We start from the raw sequence: 22,867 nt of genomic DNA on the forward strand, positions 1-22,867 counted from the left end.
CGGATCTAGCCACAGTGCTGTGTTCTACTGCATAAAACACAAAAGGCTGAAATTGTCACCCTCCTTCGAGGCGGGAATGGAGCGGATAGGCCTCACCGACTGGGGGCAGGCGGATGGGCCGACCTGACCGAAGTTGCCCCCAGGCTGGGATTCTGCACCGCCCGTTCTGCCGCCCCGTCAGGCACGTGCCAACCCCACACCGCCCGGCGGCGACCCCCTTTCCGAACCCCATGGGAAATTGCCCCACGGGAGCAGCTCCACCACCGGTCGGTGCCACCGACCGCTTTCCTGCGTGGAAAGCTGTCTGCGGCTGTGCGGCATGCTGTCGGCGCCTCCATTTTATTTTAATTGTCGGGCTGACAGCGAGGTCGGCCACACAATGGTGGCCACAGGTTCGGCCAGGCCGCCAACAGGCAGATAGCCCTCTTGGGCGCTAGGCCACTGGTCCAGCCGAAAACCTCCCGAGAGGACCTAACTTAACTCCTTGCAGAGCTCGCAGTGGCTCTCCCCTTTAACTGAAAAGGGAGGAACATTGTGACGTGGCAGCGTGACGGTGACGACTCGGGACAGCTGACCCGACCGAAGGGCACTTCCGCCCCTCAGCACCACTCTGACCAGAAATAGACAACAAAGAGTCAAATATGTGCGCAAGCTGCACCCCAATCCATGGGGCGTAGAAAAATCTAAAATATCGGTAAGTGCGCCTGCTCTTAGTCGGGGGGGCAATTTTGGCCCCAAACAATTTCACACTGTATGACATGACACTCCTGTCCTTGCCAATCACTATTCCTTCCTCTCAGAGGTCCTTGAATAAGTTATCTTTTCCTAGCCTTGTGCCATCTCTTCCATAATTCCCTATTCAGATCTGTTCAGTTTAGCTTTCACCCTTCTCAGTGCACCAAAATGTCCTTTACCAAAGGAGCACCATCTTCCGTGACTTACCACAGTATTTTAGCCCTCCTCAACCTTTCTGCAGCATTGGACATGATTGACCACATCATCTTCCTCCCATCATCTCTCTTATTCATTTACATACTGCCTCTTGGTGACACCATCTGCAGGCATGAGGTCGGTTTCCACATGTCTGATGTTGACACCCAGTTATACTTCTCCACCAACTTCTGTGACTCCTTGGCTGCCTCTATGCAATGTCCAGGACCCAACTGCCTCTGACTGGCATAAATGGGGCAATAGTGGCCTGAAAATGGAGTCAGGTCACTTACCACCCCATTTATGCTGGCACTCCTGCTGCTGCCATCTTGGGTAGAGTTATGAGATGGGCAGAGGAGCCCACTTTCGATGTCCAAATTGCAGTGGTATGGCTCACTGGCTGTGTGCAAGGGAGGCCTGGGCCTCAAAATGGCTTGGGCCTCACTGAATACAGTGGGCAGGCAGTTGGCTCCCTCCACCCCTAACTGCCCAGTGTGTGCCAAAAATTAACAGTAGTCCTCCAGCCTTGGATGAGTCACAACTCCCTTTAGCTGATCAGGAAGACTGAAGCATCACCTTTGACCCTGCTACAAATCTACTCCCTTCCCACTGATTCCATCCCCTCCCCAGTCACTGTCCGAGGCTCGACCCAGAGCTTAGTTTCAGGCCTCATATCCTCACTCCACCACAAATACTGCTCAACTCCACCTCAAATATTGCACACTTCCACCTCCACACCAGCAGGGAATTTCAAAGAGTAGGACCCAAACAGCAGAAGGCTCTGCCACCAACAGTGGGAGAAAGGGAAGGATATTGCAACATGGGCCAGAGTCATCGGAATAGAATAATTGAGTGGGGTAGAGTGGTGCTGATACAGGGATAGAGCACTGCAACTCTCATACATACTTGTGTTACCTCCAGACTTGACTGCTCCAATGCTCTCCTCGTTGGCCTCCCTTCCTTCATGAACTCTAACTTGTGAAAACTCTGCCACACGTATCCTGTGCCGTACCAAGTCCTGCTCACCCATCATCACAATCTACCATAACTTCCAACCCCCAGTGCACTAAATTGAAAATCCTCTTATTTGTCTTTAACATGTCTTTGCCCACCCTATCGCTCAAATCTCTTTAATCCCTATATCAGCCCTTCCACCACCACCACCACTCCACCCCACTCAAATACTCCATTCCTCTGACTTTGGCCCTTGTTGCAATATCCTTCCCTTTCTGTGGCAGAGCCTTCGGCTGTTAATCTTTTCCTTCCTAACCCAGTGCCTATTTCCTCATGCCTCAATGAAGAGCCCATGGACATTTAATGCTATGTAACTGCAAGGTCTTGCAAATCATTTTATACGTTAAAAAAAATCCTGTGGGGGCAGCATGTATCAAGTGGTAGAACACACACATCGCCACAATTACCATGTAGCATGCCTCGGACTTCAGCTTGAATGCCCACCTGCATGTACTTTTGGCTCAAAATATGGTGAAAGATTATTTTTTTTTAAATCAAAACCATCCTGCTCCTAGAATCGTGTAATTATTACATAACGTATGACAATGTGCATAAAATTCTCGGAGACCAAAGCCAGGGGAATAACTCAACTGAAAGGTCAAACTTTGCATAGAGTTTCCAAATGAAATGGACAGGATTGTTCCTATCCATTTTACCGCTACTCTACATTATTAAATACTAGTTGCATCATGCAGGAATGTAAACATTTGCCTTGTGATCTGGTCAAAAAATAAATCAGCTAATTCCCTGTAAAATAACGAGAACTCCTGTATTAAGCAGTCAAACCAATTTTTGGTATGTATTTCATTGACCTAGTTTGTTGTTTTACTTCATTTTTTAACATTTCCAATTTTACCTTTACACCTGATCATAAAAGACCCAACATCTGATTAATGCACAAAATCCTTCAGAGCCAGGAAAACCTTTGTGGAATCTCATAATAAAATCTTTGGGTCAAAAGGTCAGTTCTTCCAGGAATTTAATATCATACAGGATTCCAGAGGATTAATTTGAAAATCTCACAAGCAGCTTTTAAATGAGAGGCAATAGCTAATTATAGAGCATTACGATCAATCTTCCGAGAGTTAGAAGATATTCTCTGTTAATTATTCAGGAGTGGTTTCCAGTTTTAAGCAGACTCATCAATGTTCCAGAACTAATATTAGTTGCAATGCTTTATTGAAGCACCAACTAGAATTAGAATACAGATAATACTAGGACTAGCCGTGCCAAGCTGAGTTGGACAACAGACATAACTTCACTGAGTGCACTGTGCCAGCTTTGACATGCTTTAATATCGAGAGAGACTAAAGCAAATCTTGCATTTCAACATGACTGACCTCAATGTACCAATCCTTCCTGCAAAAAACAAATTCTCAGAACGTGGCTGTCACTGGCAAGACCGGCATTTATTGCCAATGCCTAAATATACTGATAAGGTGATGGTGGGCGTCTTCTTGAACCGCTGTGTCGCGGATTGATACAACCGAGTTTCTTGCTAGGCCGCTTTCAGAGGGCAGTTAAGAGTTTGTGTTGGACTAGAGTCAGATTTAGGCCAGACTGGGTGAGGATGGTAGATTTTGTTCCCTAAAGAAGAACATTAGTGAATCAGTTGGGTTTTTAACAACAATCCAACAGCTTCCTGGTCACGGTTATTGATACCAGCTTTTTATTTCCAGATTTAAAAAAATAAATACATTCAAATTCTCAATCTTCCATGGAGGGATTTGAATTCACTGCCTGGATTATTTGCCCAGGCCTCTGAATTACTAGTCAAGTAACGTAACCACTACACTATCCATTTACCTTGATATTTCTTCTCGTTTAAAAGAAATCCAGGATTAAATATCAACTTTTAATATACTCAAGGGAATTCAATAATCATTGAGCCAGCCATTTTGTTAAATATTTCAGCTCATGCACGATGGGATTCAAACATCTATTACGTAGTAATGTTATTGCGGTGCCAGGAACAGCTCTACTATTACAATATTAATGATACCTATATCGGATTTTAACAATTCTATAATAATGTTTCAAAAATTTTATTCCTGCTCTGCTTTTTGCCTCGATTCTATTTCTTCAACATTTATCCATTTTTATATTTATTATTCTTATTCATTTTACATTGTTGTTTCTCGCTTATTAATTTAAAAACACAAACCTATTTTCTGCACCTGCGTGATGATTTGTTCTGAATCTGGGACCAATAACCAGCTCTAGACTAACATTTGTGAGCATTTAAACAGATGTGTCATGGAAGTTTGTGTACTGTGTAAAAGCAACATCAGCAACATCCAAGTGTCAACACATTTTTCCCCATATGCAGTACTGTAATATATAGACCACCTAGTGTACTACTGCTCCACCTAGTGGACAACTGTGGCAATGCAAGAGCAGGTCAGAGGCTGGGTATTCTGCAGCGAGTGTCTCACCTCCTGACTCCCCAAAGCCTTTCTATCTTCTACAAGGCACAAATCAGGTGTGTGATGGAATACTCGCCACTTGCCTGGATGAGTGCAGCTCCCACAATAAGCTTGACACCATCCAGGACAAAGCAGCCCACTTGATTGGCACTCCATCCACCACCTTAAACATCCACTCCCTCCACACCAGCGTACCGTGGCTGCAGTGTGTACCGTGTACAAGATGCACTGCAGCAACTCGCCAAGGCTTCTTCGACAGCACCCCTCAAACCCGCAACCTCTACCACCTAGGACAAGGGCAGCAAGCACATGAGAACACCACCACCTCCACGTTCCCTTCAAAGTCACACACCATCCTGATTTGGAAGCATATCACCGTTCTTTCATCATTGCTGGGTCAAAATCCTGGAACTTTCTCCATAACAGCACTGTGGGAGTATCATCAGTGCAGCAGTTCAAGGCGGCAGCTCACCACCATCTTCTCAAGGGCAATTAGGGATGGGCAATAAATGCTGGTCTTGCCAGTGATGCGTACATCCCGTGAACGAATAAAAAAAAAAAAATGCGCCCATTGCAGTTAATACAATAAAGGCATCACAGTCGCTGTGGTAAGAGTCATCATTCCTCCCACTCTACTTCAATTTTCTCCCCTTCTCTTCTGATGGCTGAGAGTAATGCTGGAGTATAATTCCATGGGCATCAGGCACCCTCCAATATCTAAGTGGCCATTCTTCACATTCGAGCCTAGACAATGAATGCTGGCTGACAGACTATTCAAGGCCATTGCCCAATCTTACCCTCATCTAATGTTCATACAAATACACTTTCCAGCAGGAATTATTTGGAACTAGTTAGGAGTTGGAAACCTTAGTGATTTCTCCTCTCCACCCAACGACTGTTGAGGCCAAATGAAACACCCTTATTTCCACCCAAGTGAAATCAGTTAACAACCTGCACCTGTAAAGCACCTTTAAATGAATTAAACATCCACAGGTGCTTAACAAGGAGCTACATATAATAGTAGATACCCCAAAAAAAAACACAAAAAAAAACCAAAAAAGAGGAAAAAAAAGGGCCTTGTAAATGTCTGGTGTGTCACCCAGGTCGGGTGGCACAGTTTAATGTTTATGTTTTGCAGGTAGACTCTAAAAGAGTTAATAGTAGATACCAATTATCATCAGTAAAATGAATTAGGGGAGGTGACCAAAGAGCTGGTTTTGAGGAGGCTTTTGAAGGTTGGGACACAGGTTGTAAGGCAAGACAATTTAAGTGGGCCCTATAGTTTTCACTTAGTTGCATGGCTGTGGAAGGTCGATTAACATCCTTTAAAACAACAGAAAGAGAAACGTCACAGGAACGCAGTGTTGGTTTCTATTATGGGCAACAGAAATTTCTACCACATTGTTTGGCACATTCTTTAAAATAGCCACATAATGCCAACTGAAAATATAATGTTGGATTAGTATGTGTTGTCAGAGTGAATTAGGCATTAAATACCACTCTTCAGTGAAGCATATCCCAGATGTATTCTGTTTGAACAGCTTGAAGTTTTACTCTATAAAAACACAGAACCACCTCATTTACCAGCTCAAGTTTACCTCCCATGATGAGGGTCAGCTATTTTAGGGATAATTACAGATTCATTATACACACTCATCAGGACTCCTGCAAAAATAGCCATCATCTATCCTTAAATAGTACACGAGGCCATGCATTGTCCCAATTAGCACTCCATCAGATATTCCATTTGTGAAAGGTATTTAGTTAAAATAAAAAGGAAATTTCTGTTAAGTGTATCAAATTAGTCGTTCAATTGAAACTCATGAAAATTTAAAAGATGTACAAAAATATTCAGTGGAGCAAGACATTTTCATGCAAATTATAGATTTTTTTCTGGAAATATTTTTCCCTCCTTTTCTGCTGACGCCGACGCTGACTCTGCTGGGCGACCATTCCACAAGCACTGGCACCACTCTAAAACCTTGCCAAAACTACCCGTTCTTCGCATGTAACAGCAGGCTATTTGAGCGTGGGAGGCATCACGGCTGAACCTGTTCCTATCGTCACTCAACTTTGACATGCTCAAACATTCCAGCACGAGTCAGTGGGCAGTGATCAGTAGCAATAACCCTGAATCACTATTTGCTCTCCCTCGCCAGGGTCATTCGAGGCCAACTGTAGCAGCTCCAGATGTGGATGAGACGTTAAACCGAGGCCCCGTCTGCTCTCTCAGGTGGACGTAAAAGATCCCATGGCACTATTTCAAAGAATAGCAGGGGAGTTATTCAGTGTCCTGGCCAATATTTATCCCTCAAGCAACATCACTAAACAGATTATCTGGTCATTATCACATCGCTGTTTGGGGGAGCTTGCTGTGCACAAATTGGCTGTCACGTTTCCTACATTACAACAGTGACTACACTTCAAAAGTACTTCATTGGCTTTAAAACGCTTTGGGACGTCCTGAGGTTGTGAAAGGTGCTATACAAGAACAAGTGTTCCTTTTATTAATTTTGGCAAATGCCAAAAAGAAAACAAAAACATAAAATTACCTCCTTCATGATCCTCATCTGTATATCTGATGTAGACTGCTGAGCGTTTTGAGGACAGATCATTCTTCAGTTCATCACATCAACAACTCTTCCATGCATGACTATTTTAGAACACACTTTGGCCTCTATGTATTATCCTATATTTATGGCCAAATTATTAATGGTTATCACCGTCCTCATTACAAGGCTCTTTCCACAATACACGCAACTGCTCAGGTCGAGGAAGTTAGTAACATACGCAACTGTTGGGTTGAACAGCCTCTAAATGAGGGCAGATATGAATTGGGATTTTCCACTTCTGCCACTTCAACCCAGTCATTTTAAAAGATGGAAACTGTGGTCTGGGGAACGCAGAAGTAGAAAATCCCAGCCACAGTCTTCCCAACTTGTCTGCTCTTCTGGCAATTGGGGCATGGACTCCTCTGATAGTTCAAAGGGTAAATGCACCGTATGATGTGATACTGAAATCATACAGAGCAGGAAGGTCCCGAGTTTAATTTCTGGTCTGCGCTGAGTCAGATATCGCACTGCAGGATTAAGGACACTGCAATTGGTCTCACTATTCCCAGGTTAGAAATGGAAAGGGAGAGGGGGCAGAAATCAGCCAGGGCACCATCACGATCCAATGATTCATGCTGTAAATTGCAGATGTGAACATGAAGTGAGGAACAAGTCAGGCTCTGTCGCACTGCCTCGATAACTGAATAGCCTACAACTCTTTTTGAGTAAACAAAACAAACATTAAGATCAAGTGCCCCCCGATCTGGCCCTTTTCTTTTTTTTTGTTTTTTTTTTGGTGTTTTTCTTTTGGCATAAAATCAGTTTTTTTTTCTCCAAGTGTTCCCTATAAAAGGGGAAGGGGACACGAAAAACCCCGGCAATTAAAACAAATTAAACTTTAAAACATAAAATCAAATTAAAATTTGGTTGCCGGGGGTGATGATGCACTCCAGTCCCTCCGGCACCCACCTCTCACGGAAGGCCGCGAGCGTACCGCGTGCTCCATCTCCGAGGACGCCCTGGCCCGGATGAGAGGCAGGCAGTCAGGCTGAACGACCCCCTCGACCGCCCGCTGCCTGGACCGGCTGATGGCACCCTTGGCTGTGCCCAGGAGCAGTCCTACGAGGAGGCCCTCGGACCTACCCGCTCCCCTCCGCACAGGGTGCCCAAAGATCAGGAGTGTGGGACTGAAGTGCAACCAGAATTTCAGGAGCAGCCCCTTTAAATATTGGAACAGGGACTGCAACCTCGCACACTCCATAAAAACATGGAACACGGACTCCTCCAGACCGCAGAAATTGCAGGCGGCCTGGGAGCCCGTGAACCGACTTAAAAATTTATTGCACGGGACTGCTCCGTGCACCACCCTCCAGGCCAAGTCCCCGATAAATAGTGGGAGGACTCCCGCGTAGAGTGCCCAAAGGATGCGTCTCACTGTATTGGCCAGGCTGCACTGCAGCATCTATTCACAGGTGCGACCCAACGACTGACCAGCACGGGGGCTTTGACCTGCTCCGTTTCCAACCTGGGCCGGTTCACTCCTCTTCACCAGACCTGGTGATCCTAGGTTAACCGAGGACCACCATGTGGATACCGGTCTTAGTGTGGACACCCGATCGGCACAGGCGACAGCAGCCCAGAACTCCTGCCCTCGAGCAATCCTGCAGCCTCAGCCTCCCAGCAGTGGGATCACAGGCGCACGCCACTGCACCCGGCTTGAATAGCCTACAACACATTGACGAGGCTCACAGCTGAAGAATCGGCAATTGGGTGATGCTCTGAAGGACTGCCAGCAGTAATAGAACTGAACCCCAGCATGAATCATTGCCCCGAGCATAGAGAGAAAAAGTAGAGAGAATATTGAGACATGGATTTAAGTGACCCAAGTGGACCTCTTTGTCTCGAAGATTGAGACCATCCGTTCGGCCACCTCTGTCTCTCCTTCCTTCTCCTAGCCCACCGGGATAAACTTCCTCTAAAGAGGACCCCCCTGTCCAAGCCCTGACCTCACAGGGCTGAAATTCAGGGTCTGGATAAGGCCTGTTACCACCGTTTTGTGGCGGCCATGCGGCAGAATCCAATGGCCGCCGATTTCTGGTCGAATGGCCGCCGCAAGCTAAATTAGGCAGGGATTTTTTTCTGACGGTCCCCACTTCCGCCCTGCCACTGCCGAGCGGCCATAAGTGCATCATCAGTGCGCACACTGCCGGAACCCCCTACCTCCATCCATATTCAGCCCGAAAGATCGATTCCCCACCAAGCGGTGTCCCTGACAGCTTTCTCTGTCGGTGCACCTTCTATTCTGACTGTGAGCCCTGGCTGTGCGGCAGCCATTAAAGGCAAGGGCCCACTGCCACGGCCGCCATTTTATATTTTTTGCCGGCCAGCTTCCATTTCAGCCGGACTATTGTACCCCCGGGTTCGGACGGCCTGCCAACAGGCAGCCTGGCACCTCCCTCTTGGGTGCCAGGCTGCTGGGCCGGCCGAAACCCTCCCTAGTGGCCCAGTGGCTGATCCTAAATATTCGCTGAATATCTCCCCTTTAAAGCAGGCAAGATACATGCTGACGCAGACGCACTATGACGTGAGTGACGGCGGCGGAGAATCCGTCCTGCCTCCACTTCCGTCCCTCACCAGCACTAACTGCTGCACTTTTGCCCCCATTATGACCAGCTTCCTGTCCGGTCTGGAAAAAAACGGCAAACAGATGAAAATCAATCGACAGCCCGCCTATTCGGACCAGGCGGTAAAAACTTTCTAAAAACGGAATGAGCGCCAGCTTTCTGGTGGGCGTGAATTTCAGCCCCCACATCTTTCTCCAGTTTCTCTCCGATCTCCCCGCCGGACCTTTCCGAGCTCATCCTGTCCACGAGACCCACTTCCCTTGACCCTATTCCCACCAAACTGCTGACCACCCAACTTGCTTTTCTGGCTCCCATGTGAGCTGACATTGTTAGCGGTTCTCTCTCCTCAGCTACTGTTCCCTTCTCCCTTAAATCTGACATCATCACCCCTCCTCAAAAAAAACAACCCTTGATCCCCCTGTCGTTGAAAACTACCTCCCTATCTCTACATCTCCTTTTCCTCTCCAAAGTCCATGAATGTGTTATCGCTTCCCAAATCCATGACCATCTTTCCCGTAATTCCATGTTTGAATCCCTCCAATCGGTTTCCGCTCCTGCCACAGTACCAAAACGGCTCTCAAAGTCAAAAATGACATCCTTTGTGACGGTGACAAAGGCAAACTATCCCTCCTTGTCCTTTTTGACTTGTCTGCAGCCTTTGACATGGTTGGCCACTCTATCCATCTCCAATGCCTCTCCACCGCCGTCCAGCTGGGTGGGACTGCACTCGTCTGGTTCCATTCTTACCTATCTAACCGTAGCCAGAGAATCACCTGCAACGGCTTCTCTTCCCACATCATTCCCTCTGGTGTCCCCCAAGGATCTACCCTTGGCCCACTCCTATTTCTCATCTACATGTTGCCTCTTGGCGACATCATCCGAAAACACAGCATCAGTTTCCACATATACACTGTTGACACCCAGCTCTACCTCACTACCACTTCTCTCGACCTCGCTTTGGTCTCTAAATTGTCAGACTGCTTGTCCCACATCCAGTTCTGGATAAGCAGAAATTTTCTCCAATTAAATATTGGGAAGACCGAAGTCAGTGTTTTCGGTCCCCGCCACAAACTCCATTCCCTAGCCACTGACTCCATCCCTCTCTCCAACTTCTGTGAGTCTGAACCAGACAGTTCGCAACCTTGGTGTCATATTTGACCCTGAAATGAGCTTTCGACCACATATCCGCAGCATAACCAAAACCGTCTATTTCCACCTCCGTAACATCACCTATGTCCGCCCTTGCCTCAGCTCATCCGCTGCTGAAGCCCTCAGCCACGCCTTTGTTACCTCTAGATTTGACTATTCCAATGCACTCCTGGCTGTCCTCCCACATTCTACCCTATGTAAACTAGAGATTATCCAAAACTCAGCTGCCCGTGTCCTAACTCACACCAAGTCCTGCTCACCCATCACCCCTGTGCTCGCTGGCCTACATTAGTTTCTGGTTAAGCTATACCTCGATTTCAAAATTCTCATCCTAGTTTTCAAATCCCTCCATGGCCTCACCCCTCCTCATCACTAATCTCCTCCAGCCCCAACCACCCCCCCTCCTCCCCGCCAAGATGTCTGCGCTCCTCTAATTCTGCCTCTTGAGCATCCCTGATTCTAATCGTTCAATCATTGGTGACCGTGCCTTCTGTTGCCTAGGCCCTAAGCTCTGGAATTCCCTGTCTTCCCTCTTCGCCTATCTACCTCTCTTTCCTCCTTCAAGACGCTCCTTAAAACGTACAAGCTTTTGGTCACCTGCCCTAATTTCTCCGTATGTGGCTCGGTGTCAAAATTTTTGTCTCATAATACTCCTGTGAAGTGCTTTGGGACATTTCACGACATTAAACATGCTATCTAAATACAAATTGTTTTTGTTGCTACTTAAACTAGCTTAGAATTCCTAACTCCCCAGAGCCCTCTCCACCATCTACAAGGCACAAGTCAGGAGTACAATGGAATATTCTCCACTTGCCTGGATGAGCACAGCTCCAACAACACTGAAGAAGCTCAACACCAACCAGGTCAAAGCAGCCGCTTATTTGGCACCCAATCCACCACCTTAAACAATTATTCACTCCCTCCACCACCGGTACGTTGTGGACGCAGTATCTACCATCTACAAGATGCAACTGCAGCAATTCACCAAGGCTTCTTCGACAGCACCTCCCAAATCCACAACCTCTCCCACCTAGAAGGACAAGGGCAGCAGGCGCATGGGAACACCTTCACCGGCAAGTTCCCCTCCAAGTCACACACCATCCTGACTTGGAAATATATCGCTGTTCCTTCATCGTCGCTGGGTCAAAATCCTGGAGCTCCCTCCCTAAAAGCACTGTGGGAGTATCTTCACCACTCAGACTGCAGCGGTTCAAGACGGCGGCTCACCACCGCCTTCTCAAGGGTAATTAGGGATGGACAATAAATGCTGGCCTCGCCAGCAACGTCCACATTCCAGGAACAAATTTTAAAAAATGAACTTCAGGCCATTTTTTTAAATAAAAAGAACATTTAGCATTTTTATTACTCAAGCGGTATTTTCATTTTTTTTTAAATTATGTTATATTTTAATCTGCATCCTGCCAAACAACACTTTAAGAAAGATCATTATTAATACCAATGTTAAATTTGCTCTCGTACTGCTCTAACCCAGCTGGTGCTGCCTCTCACCAGATCAACTGGAGTGATAGACATGCTAATGAGTCTCAGTACCCACACACTGCCTATGCAAATAGGGTCAGGCTGCAGGTGGGCACAACGTGCAGTTCAGTCCAGTCACATTGAACATGAAAGGCCTAGTGGGATAGCACAAGTACTATGTTTGAAACGAGAAAACACATTTCTCAATATGCACTTTAATTGGCAGATATGTGGTGCTAAAATCAGAACATTAATGATTCCACTGCCAATGCCAGTCCAGGAAGCCTTTTCCTTTAACCCTACAAGGGAAAGGTCCCACTGTACTGCAGCACTTTGCAATCTTTCTCCATTTAAATAATAACTTGCTCTTTGGGGGTACTTGTGCATGAAACACAAAAGGATCGTATGCAGGTACAGCAAGTGATCAGGAAGGCCAATGGAATCTTGGCCTTTATTGCAAAGGGGATGGAGTATGGAGGCAGGGAGGCCTTACTATGGGCTTTACAGGGTATTGGTGAGGGGGCCGTTTTGGAGTGTGGGCGGAAACATCGACGGGGCAGAACAGAGGAGTGGGAAGATCGGCGCGGATGAGCGGCGAGAGATCATGGCGGAGGTGCGACAGATAAGAGCACGGGGCCCAGAAGAGCCAAGGGCCCAGGGGCAGAACAGACCAGCCCACACTGCAATATGTGTGCACGCTGGGTACATGCAGCAGAGCAGGTCTCCAGTCGTCTTGGTTAATCCTTGCCACTGGACCAAGACCTAGCTCTGTCAAGCCTGTGTCGTGGCTGGTGTGCAACGGTCACTACACATTAAAATAATGCACGCACAGGCATCTTCCATCCCCTCAATTGGAATTCAGGACTGGAACATCGGGTCCTTCATCGAAACACCTGTGAACTTGTGGAAGCAAGTCATCCTCGTTCGAGGGACCACCTATGATGATGATTACGACGACAAGGGAAAATCCTAAATAGATATGCCCGGAGGTAAATATCACAAAACAGAAATCCAGCACCACTTACTTTTACACTACAAATAGGCAAAATCTTACTGATAACAATGACAATTTGCATTTATATAGCACCTTTAACATAGTAAAATATCCCAAGGGCTTCACGGGAGAGTTATCAAACAAAATTTGACATTAAGCCACGTAGGAGATATTAGGAAAAATAGGTAGGTTTTAAGGAGTGTCGTAAAAGAGGAACGAGAAGTAGAGAGACAGAGAAGTTTAAGAAGAGAATTCCAGAGCTTGGGACCTAGGCAGCTGAAGGCACAGCCACCAATGGTACGGTGATTAAAATTGTGGATTGGAGGAACGCAGAGATTTCAGAGGGTTGTCGGGCTGGAGGTTGCAATGATATTGAGGAGGGAGGCCGTAGAGGGATTTGAAAACAAGATGAGAATTTTTAAATTGAGACTTTGCCAAACCGGGAGCATGTGCAGGTCAGCAAGCACAGGTTTGATGGTTAATGGGAGTTGGTGCGAATTAGTATGCGGGCAGCGTTTTGGATGAGTTCAAGTTTATGGAAGATGGAAGAGGGGAGGCCAGCCAGGAGAGCATTGGAATAGCCAAGTCTAGAAGCAACAACAACATGGATAAGGGTTTCAGCAGCAGAAGAGCTGAGGCAGGGGTGGAGACGGGCGATGTTATGGAGGTGGAAGTAAACAGTTTTGGTGATGGAGCGGATGCAGAGTTGGAAGCTCAGCTCAGGGTTAAATAGGACGTCGAAGTGGTGAATGGTCTGGTTCAGCCCGAGACAGTGACCAGTGAGAGAGATGGAGTTGATGGCTAGAGAACGGAGTTCATGGTGGGGACCGAAGACAATGGCTTTGGTCTCCCCAATATTATTTGTACGAAATTTTTGCTCACCCAGGACTGAATGTCGGCCAAGCAGCATAACAAATCAGGGACAGTTGTAGGGGGGAGCGCGGTTGAGAGAGGTGTTGGTGAGGCAGAGCTGGGTGTCATCAGCATACATGTGGACACGATGTTGTGTTTCCGGATGATATCGCCGAGCAGCATGTAGATGAGGAATAGGAGGGGGGGGCAAGGATAATTCCTTAGGGGACTCCAGAGGTAACGGTGCAGAAGGTTGAAGGGGATAGGGAATAAAAGAGACCGGGAAAGATGAAGGGAAAGGAAGGTAGTGCTGCATGAAGTGGGCTGTGAGGAGGGTTGCCCTCTGTGACACTCCTCAACATCATCCCCATAGGTCAGCATTGCAACCTGGAAAGAGGCCGAGGCATGCTCAAAGCCATGGCCGATAGGTACAGTCACTGCATTTTACCAGTTATACCAAGTGTAATAACTCTGAAAGTGTGCCCTTGATGTCATGGACACAATGAAAGTGGTTCACCGCAATCCTTGCCAGATAGGTGCTACAGTATCCCCAAATATGGCTGCTGGCATCCTGGCACAGGTGTGCCAGTCAGGCTTTACTGGAGCGCGAATCAACCTGCCGCACGCCCTTTCACGTAGCACCACGTGTAATGATTAAAGAACTGTCCAGCAAAATAGTTAATCGGGCCTTCAGATCCGTGCTTGTAGGCCCACTATCACTGTCTACCTGCAGAGTTGGAGTCTCTGATTGCACTAATCTGTCAAAGCAAAGTATGATCACCTCTGACTGCAGATGTGAGGATGTGACTAAGCACAGAGCACCTGCCTGGCATCTGTCCTCATGTTTCCAAAGTTATCAAATAGAGGAAACCCATTGCTGCCAGTAATGGTGCCGAGGCCAAAAAATGTTGATACCAGTTGGCACAAAAGCTCACAAGAACCTAATTGCCAGCTCAAGGAAATAAAATAAAAACAATGCAAAAATGGCTTTAAAACCGTTGAATCAAACTTATTTCCAAATGTAGTTCAGCAACTAGTAACCCTGGCAGTCCACCTTAAATAAGCGTGACTTGGAAGTAACATTGTACCAACATAAAGGCTGGATAGAGCTGTGGGAAGTGTTATGACAGCACTGCAATGTTATTTGCATATCATAATGAGATACACATCTGATTCAAGTGGAAACCTGCCCATAGGATCGTTAGAAATGCACATTATGTACAAGAGGGATGGAGTCTATCAGCCATGGCCTCGAGCATGCCTTGGCCTCTTTCCAGGCTGCAATGCTGACCGATGGGGATGGTGCTGAGGAGTGTCACAGAGGGCAACCCTCCTCACAACCCACTTCATGCAGCACCACCTCCAATTCAGCTGCCAGTGGATTAAGCGCTGGACTGCTTTTTCATTTGTCTGCACATTGGGTTTCCTCTCCCTTCATCTTTCCCGGTCACCTTTTATTCCCTATCCCCTTAATGGGTCTCCACCACTTTTTATAGTCTGTAATACTCTTGTCTCCTAGTTAGCAGGGCAATCTAACACAAACATTGGCTCATTGATTATTCCATGGAATTCCTAGCTCATATCCTTAGAGTATAAACTGTCACTACCAAACTTACATAGGAATTCATAGAATGCATACGGGATTGTTTCTTAGAACAGTATGTAACAGAGCCTACAAGGGAGCAAGCCATTTTGGATCTGGTCCTGTGTAACGAGACAGGAAAAATAAATGATCTCCTCGTAAAAGATCCTCTCGGAATGAGTGATCACAATATGGTTGAATTTGTAATACAGATTGAGGATGAGGAAGTTGTGTCAGAAACGGAGTACTATGCTTAAACAAAGGGGACTACAGTGGGATGAGAACAGAGTTGGCTAAAGTAGACTGGAAACACAGACTAAACGGTGGCACAATTGAGGAACAGTGGAGGACTTTTAAGGAGCTCTTTCATAATGCGCAACAAAAATATATTCCAGTGAAAAAGAAGGGCGGCAAGAGAAGAGATAACCAGCCGTGGATAACCAAGGAAATAAAGGAAAGTATCAAATCAAAGACCAATGCGTATAAGGTGGCCAAGGTCAGTGGGAAACTAGAGGATTGGGAAGATTTTAAGCAACAGCAAAGAATGACTAAAAAAAGCAATAAAGAAAGGGAAGATAGATTACGAAGGTAAACTTGCACAAAACATAAAAACAGATAGTAAAAGCTTTTACAGATATATAAAACGGAAAAGAGTGACTAAAGTAAATGATGGTCCCTTAGAAGATGAAAAGGGGGATTTAATAATGGGAAATGTGGAAATGGCTGAGACCTTAAACAATTATTTTGCTTCCGTCTTCACAGTGGAAGACACAAAAACCATGCCAAAAATTGCTGGTCATAGGAATGTGGGAAGGGAGGACCTTGAGATGATCACTATCACTAGGGAGGTAGTGCTGGACAGACTAATGGGATTGAAGGTAGACAAGTCCCCTGGTCCTGATGAAATGCATCCCAGGGTATTAAAAGAGATGGCGGAAGTTATAGCAGATGCATTTGTTATAATCTACCAAAATTCTCTGGACTCTGGGGAGGTACCAGCGGATTGGAGAGCAGCTAATGTAACGCCTCTGTTTAAAAAAGGGGGCAGGCAAAAGGCAGGTAACTATAGGCCGGTTAGTTTAACATCTGTAGTGGGGAAAATGCTTGAAACTATCATTAAGGAAGAAATAGCGGGACATCTGGATAGGAATAGTGCAATCAAGCAGACGCAGCATGGATTCATGAAAGGGAAATCATGTTTAACTAACTTACTGGAATTCTTTGAGGATATAACGAGCATGGTAGATAGAGGTGTATCGATGGATGTGGTGTATTTAGATTTCCAAAAGGCATTCGATAAGGTGCCACACAAAAGGTTACTGCAGAAGATAAAGGTACGCGGAGTCAGAGAAAATGTATTAGCATGGATAGAGAATTGGCTGGCGAACAGAAAGCAGAGAGTCGGGATAAATGGGTCCTTTTCCGGTTGGAAATCAGTGGTTAGTGGTGTGCCACAGGGATCAGTGCTGGGACCACAACTGTTTACAATATACATAGATGACCTAGAGGAGGGGACAGAGTGTAGTGCAACAAAATTTGCAGATGACACTAAGATTAGTGGGAAAGCGGGTTGTGTAGAGGACTCAGAGAGGCTGCAAGGAGATTTGGATAGGTTAAGCGAATGGGCTAAGGTTTGGCAGATAGAATACAATGTCGGAAAGTGTGAGGTCATCCACCTTGGGAAAAAAAACAGTAAAAGGGAATATTATTTGAATGGGGAGAAATTACAACATGCTGTGGTGCAGAGGGACCTGGGGGTCCTTGTGCATGAATCCCAAAAGGTTAGTTTGCAGGTGCAGCAGGTAATCAGGAAGGCAAATGGAATGTTGGCCTTCATTGCGAAAGGGATGGAGTACAAAAGCAGGGAGGTGTTGCTGCAACTGTATAAGGTATTGGCAAGGCCGCACCTGGAGTATTGCGTGCAGTTTTGGTCACCTTACTTAAGGAAGGATATACTAGCTTTGGAAGGGGTACAGAGACGATTCACTAGGCTGATTCGAGAAATGAAGGGGTTAACTTATGATGATAGATTGAGTAGACTGGGTCTTTACTCCTTGGAGTTCAGAAGGATGAGGGGTGATCTTATAGAAACATTTAAAATCATGAAAGGGATAGACAAGATAGAGGCAGAGAGGTTGTTTCCATTGGTGGGGGAGACTAGAATTAGGAGGCACAGCCTCAAAATACAGAGGAGCCAATTTAAAACCGAGTTGAGAAAGAATTTCTTCTCCCAGAGGGTTGTGAATCTGTGGAATTCTCTGCCCAAGGAAGCAGTTGAGGCTGGCTCATTGAATGTTTTCAAGTCAAAGATAGATAGATTTTTAAGCAATTAGGGAATTAAGGGTTACGGGGAGAGGGCGGGTAAGTGGAGCCGAGTCCACGACCAGATCAGCCATGATCTTATTGAATGGCGGAGCAGGCTCGAGGGGCTAGATGGCCTACTCCTGTTCCTAATTCTTATGATCTTATGTTCTTATACAGGATTCATTTTCCCAATTCTACATATGTGAAAATATTAATGAAGCAGACTCTGAAATGAAGCAACAGTTCCACAGAATAAAATTGATTTCTCACAAGTGACAAGTGTGGACAATGTTCAGATGAGTGTCAAAATCCTTGTATGGATTCTCACTGATGAGATATTTTAGTTTACTTTTGTACATGCAAAGGCTATATGAGAATTTCTCATTTAAAAGCTAATGCAATGCCACTGAGGAGCAGCAGATTAATATTCATCACTCGTACATACGACAGGCATACACATTTGGAACGTGCTTTGCAGATTTAAAGGAAGGAATGGTCAGACCCCTTATCTGCTGACAAGTCTTTTAATCCACTAAAATTTTTGATGGAAGATTATTTTCAAAGCCATTTCAGGTCCGATGGAGATATGGCTAGATTTGCCCATTTTAAATTAAAAATCCAGTCTGTACAAGTGAAACCCTAATCTGATCTGCACTCACAGTTTGCAATAGCTGAGATAAGTATCAACTATGGATGAATACAGGAACCAATGTGCTCCTTTTATTTCCAGAACACTAAACGCTCGGTCAAAATGCTCAGGCAAACCACAGGGGTCAAATTTGGCTAAGTGTGACTGTGGACAAATTCAGAATATATGCCAGAAAATGGGGCAGGGGGAAGGAAAATTATAGATCTGATGCACACACCCGATCTGCAGGGGGTGGGGAAATAGACCTCCTTGCATTTATGTTATGGGAGTGAATGATCCCTAAATCTTAGTCCAGTCTTTATATTCATTACAAAATGTTCCGCATGGCTGACAGTGTCAGCTGATAATTCAGACAGATGCATTTTTAATTGCCTATGAATGATCATTCTACTGGGCTGAAACTATCATTTCCACTAATGAAACTATCATTCACCACAATATATAAATAAATACATAAACTATCTAAGATGCAACATCAATCCTTCAGGAGCAAGAAAGGACCAATTATTAATAAGTGCTGCAGGTCTCCTGCGCAAATGAATAGCATCAAAACCACTGAATTTAGGCCAGGATTTGGTGTGTGGGTAACCTAGATGTCTGGTGTTCAATAGAAAGTTAAATGCGGCACTCATGTTTCGTTACAGAATGTTATTTTCTACAGGTGACTCTTTGCTTTTGGATACGTAGTGCAGTTTATTCCACCGGTACGCTCGCGGCCTTCCGCGAGAGGTGGGCGCCGGAGGGACTGGAGTGCATCGTTACCCCCGGCAATTAAATTTTAATTTGATTTTATATGTTTTAAAGTCTAATTTATTTTAAATGCCGGTTTTAGTGTTCCCCTCCCCTTTTATAGGGGGCACTTGAAAAAAATTTGATTTAATGCCCAAAAAAATCCACAAAAAAAATACAAAAACCCCCCCAAAAAAACACACAAAAAAGGGCCTCGAAAAATGTTTGGAGTATCCCCCAGATCAGGGGGCACTTGATTTAATGTTTATTTTGTCTCCCTCAAAAAGAGTCGTAGTGCAGTTTATTCCACCGGTACGCTCGTGGCCTTCCGCGAGAGGTGGGCGCCTGAGGGACTGGAGTGCATTGTTACCCCCGGCAACCAAATTTTAATTTGATTTTATATGTTTTAAAGTTTAATTTGTTTTAATTGCTGGTTTTAGTGTCGCCCTCCCCTTTTATAGGGGGCACGTGTAAATTTATGGTTTTAGTGCCCAAAAAAACCCCCACAAAAAAACAAAAAAAACCCACACAAAAAAAAAGGGCACTTGTTTGAAAGTGTTTGGAGTGTCCCCCAGATCAGGGGGCACTTGAATTAATGTTTATTTTTCTCCAATCAAAAGAGTCGTAGTGCAGTTTATTGCGTATTATTTCTCAGCAATTAACTGAAGATTGTCACTTCAGAAAGGTGCAGTGATCACATTGAAATCAGTAGTGCTTCATGTGGTTAAACCCATACATCAACTGCATGAAGTGCACCGTTTGCTGATTTCCTCCATGGCATTCATTCATCACCCAAACAAACGGACCCAAAATGCAATAAAACTGTACAGTACTTGTTATTAAAAACAAACAGATGCGAGAGTGATTGCAAGGCTGTGGTTATAAACCACTTGAACTGTGCACTCAGGATTTGTTGTCATGTGAACCCCTCATTGATTGCTGTGTTGGAATTGCTCCTGGGTATTAATAATTCTCAATATGAAATGCAATGAATCCTGATGATAAACATTATTAAAAAATGTATTTGTGTTTTATGTCACTAAGCAATTTAAAAATATTGTCAATCCATCAAAAACATGGTACATACAGTCCTCATGATCAAACTTCTTCCTTCCAAAAATGGTATAGCTTCTTAGAAATTGAATAAAAGGATGCAAGGCTGCAGTCAGAGATTGATTAGATTACAGCTTTTAAATTCACTGCTCAGTATCCAGGTCTTTGGGAAATGAATAAAACTGATCAACAAGCCTACCAACTTTTTCCCTTGCTTCTGAAGATGCACCTTATTTTGGTACCCCCTAGGCAGTCTGCTTGAAATCAGAAAGTCACTTTGCACTGATGAGAAGCAAAAATATCTGACATTTTATAAAATTACTGCTTCATTTTAGTGAAAACCTGACCCTGAAAGTGCAGCATAACTGATTTGATTTTTCCTGGATGGAATTGCTGCAAATCTTTGGGGGTACATTGGTTATGCCCGTGAAGTGCCTTGGGTCATTTTTCTAGGTTAAATGCTCTATATAAATGCAACTTCTTGTTGTATTTTCTTGCAATGCATTAAAATGAGAAAGAAATACCAAAATGACACACAGTAGAGTATAACTGGAAGCTTGGCAACAACAAGCAGCACCACAGAAAGAGTTTAAAGGCAGGCTGGCATGCTGTTCCTGGTAACAATTTAACTTGGCACAATCAAACCACCAAATCAGGTGGCATTTTGGATCAGAATATCTGACTGAAATATTAATCTGTACCAAGAAATCAGCGACCCAGATTTCACATTGCTCCTAATTGGAGAATATGTGAATGAACATATCTACACCAGGGATAGTTTGTTGCTTGGAAATTCAAATTGATTGCTGATGGATTTTTGATAAGTAGATTGTAACACAGAGTTGGTACAGCAGAGCACGTTTTGTTTCATCTGGAAATTGCCGAGGATTGAAAAAGTCCCAGTCGGCGGAATGGATACTGCACACATTTGGGAACTCAAGCCAGTGTCAGACAGACTCCTGGACAGGGGCTCACGCCTCAAGACTTCAGTACCCTTGGTAGACTGCTAAACTGCGTGGATATGCACCCAAGACCATTTTGCATCAATTTAAATCTGACAGCATAAATACAGCCTTAATGTATACAGAGGTCATTCATTCTTGCAGCAGGCGAGTGGAATACCAGAAGTATTAATGTCATCACGATTGAACAGAAATATTATTTCAAAAATGTATATATTGTACCAGCCAAATTCAAAGAACCAACAAAATATCTCGAAAATGGCAAGTTCTGAGTGCTCGGTCACTCAGCAAAGACCGATTTTAATCATGGTTAGGAACATCCAGTTGATTTTTTTTCCAAAGTATGTAAATAGCCCTTCCTTGTAGCTGCATTGAACACAAAATAAAATCACTCTTTTCGAATGCAAGGTACTAATTCAGCGCAAAACTGGACCGGGGTGGGGGGGGGCAGCAGCGGGTCAAGATCTCCAGCTCCAGGCTAGGGATTAACGCTGTCTGATTAACGGGCTGTGCACTGAGATTTATCCGTGTAAATCCCCAGCCATGTAAATAACCACAGAAAGACAACAATTCATTTCAGTGCAATTTAATTTAGACTTACCAGATCAGAAGTTGGAGATCGTGCGGAAAACTAAGTTGTTCTGGGGGGGGAGGGGGGGGCAAATCGTCCTGAAATTAAAATGTTGTATTTGTTTAATGTTAAAACAACCAAAATGTTTTTTCTCCAAACAGAAACCGCCAATGGAGTAAATGTATCCCTGCAGCGAAAGGGCTCTGATCGCTTAAGCAATATCAATTCATATAACGTGCAATATTACTTCAGCCCACATCACTTAAAAGTATATGCAGATCTACTTAAACCACATTCACTTTCACTAAAAAGTAGTTACGGTGAATCAGGGTTGTGTAACGCAAGCACAATGATGAAACTATTTATTCAGGAACTACACCAAAAATACTAATTGGCAGCCAAGGTCATCGCGAGTAAATTAACGCGATGTAGCCCATTCTAAACACCTCGTTACTGGTCAGAAAGATCGCGACATTAACCAAACGGTACAACCGAAATTCGAATTTTAAGTGCAGAATGTTAATGCACAGGAAACTAAAACCATCTTATAGGAGATTACTTCACAAGGGTATTCAATCCAAGTACTGCACTTTACCTTGTAAAGATCAAACGCAGTCTTGCCCGTGCTTTGGGTCTCTTTCATAAAACATGTCCCAATGTGAGGACGAGTGAAAGCGACACAGTTCAGTAGCACACTGCAAAAAATGTAGCAATTCACAGCTGGGCTGGTTGGAACGGAGCGCGCCCATTCGACTCAGGGGGGTGACCAGTACACACTCGCACATAAACGCCGAGGAGCAACTTCGCTTTACGAACACAAATTTACCTTTATGCTTTTCGTGCACAGCCGCCGATAAAAACAACTGTTTTCTGTGTGTCAGCTGCCACTTTTTGTGCCCGTTTGATAGGGCGAGGGAGAGACTTACCCGCCAGCTGCTCCCCCGTCTCTTGCCTTGTATTGGTGTGCTCCTGCGAACTGAGTCTTTCAACAGGATGT

The 22,867-nt window shown here is 44.9% G+C and overlaps 1 protein-coding gene across 1 annotated transcript in view; it reads right to left on the reverse strand.

Annotated features, from left to right (window-relative positions):
- The window catches only part of LOC139279841 (hippocalcin-like protein 1), a 192,390-nt gene extending 169,837 nt beyond the window's left edge, over positions 1-22,553 (reverse strand). The window contains exons 1-2 of the mRNA XM_070899103.1: positions 22,466-22,553; positions 21,901-21,968 (exon numbers count right to left, since the gene is read on the reverse strand). The gene's annotated coding sequence lies outside the window, so the exon portion shown is untranslated. The remainder of the gene's footprint in view (positions 1-21,900; positions 21,969-22,465) is intronic.
- Positions 22,554-22,867: the final 314 nt, after the last annotated feature.

The sequence above is a fragment of the Pristiophorus japonicus genome, chromosome 14 (genome assembly GCF_044704955.1).
Source record: "Pristiophorus japonicus isolate sPriJap1 chromosome 14, sPriJap1.hap1, whole genome shotgun sequence".
Lineage (NCBI taxonomy): Eukaryota > Metazoa > Chordata > Chondrichthyes > Pristiophoridae > Pristiophorus > Pristiophorus japonicus.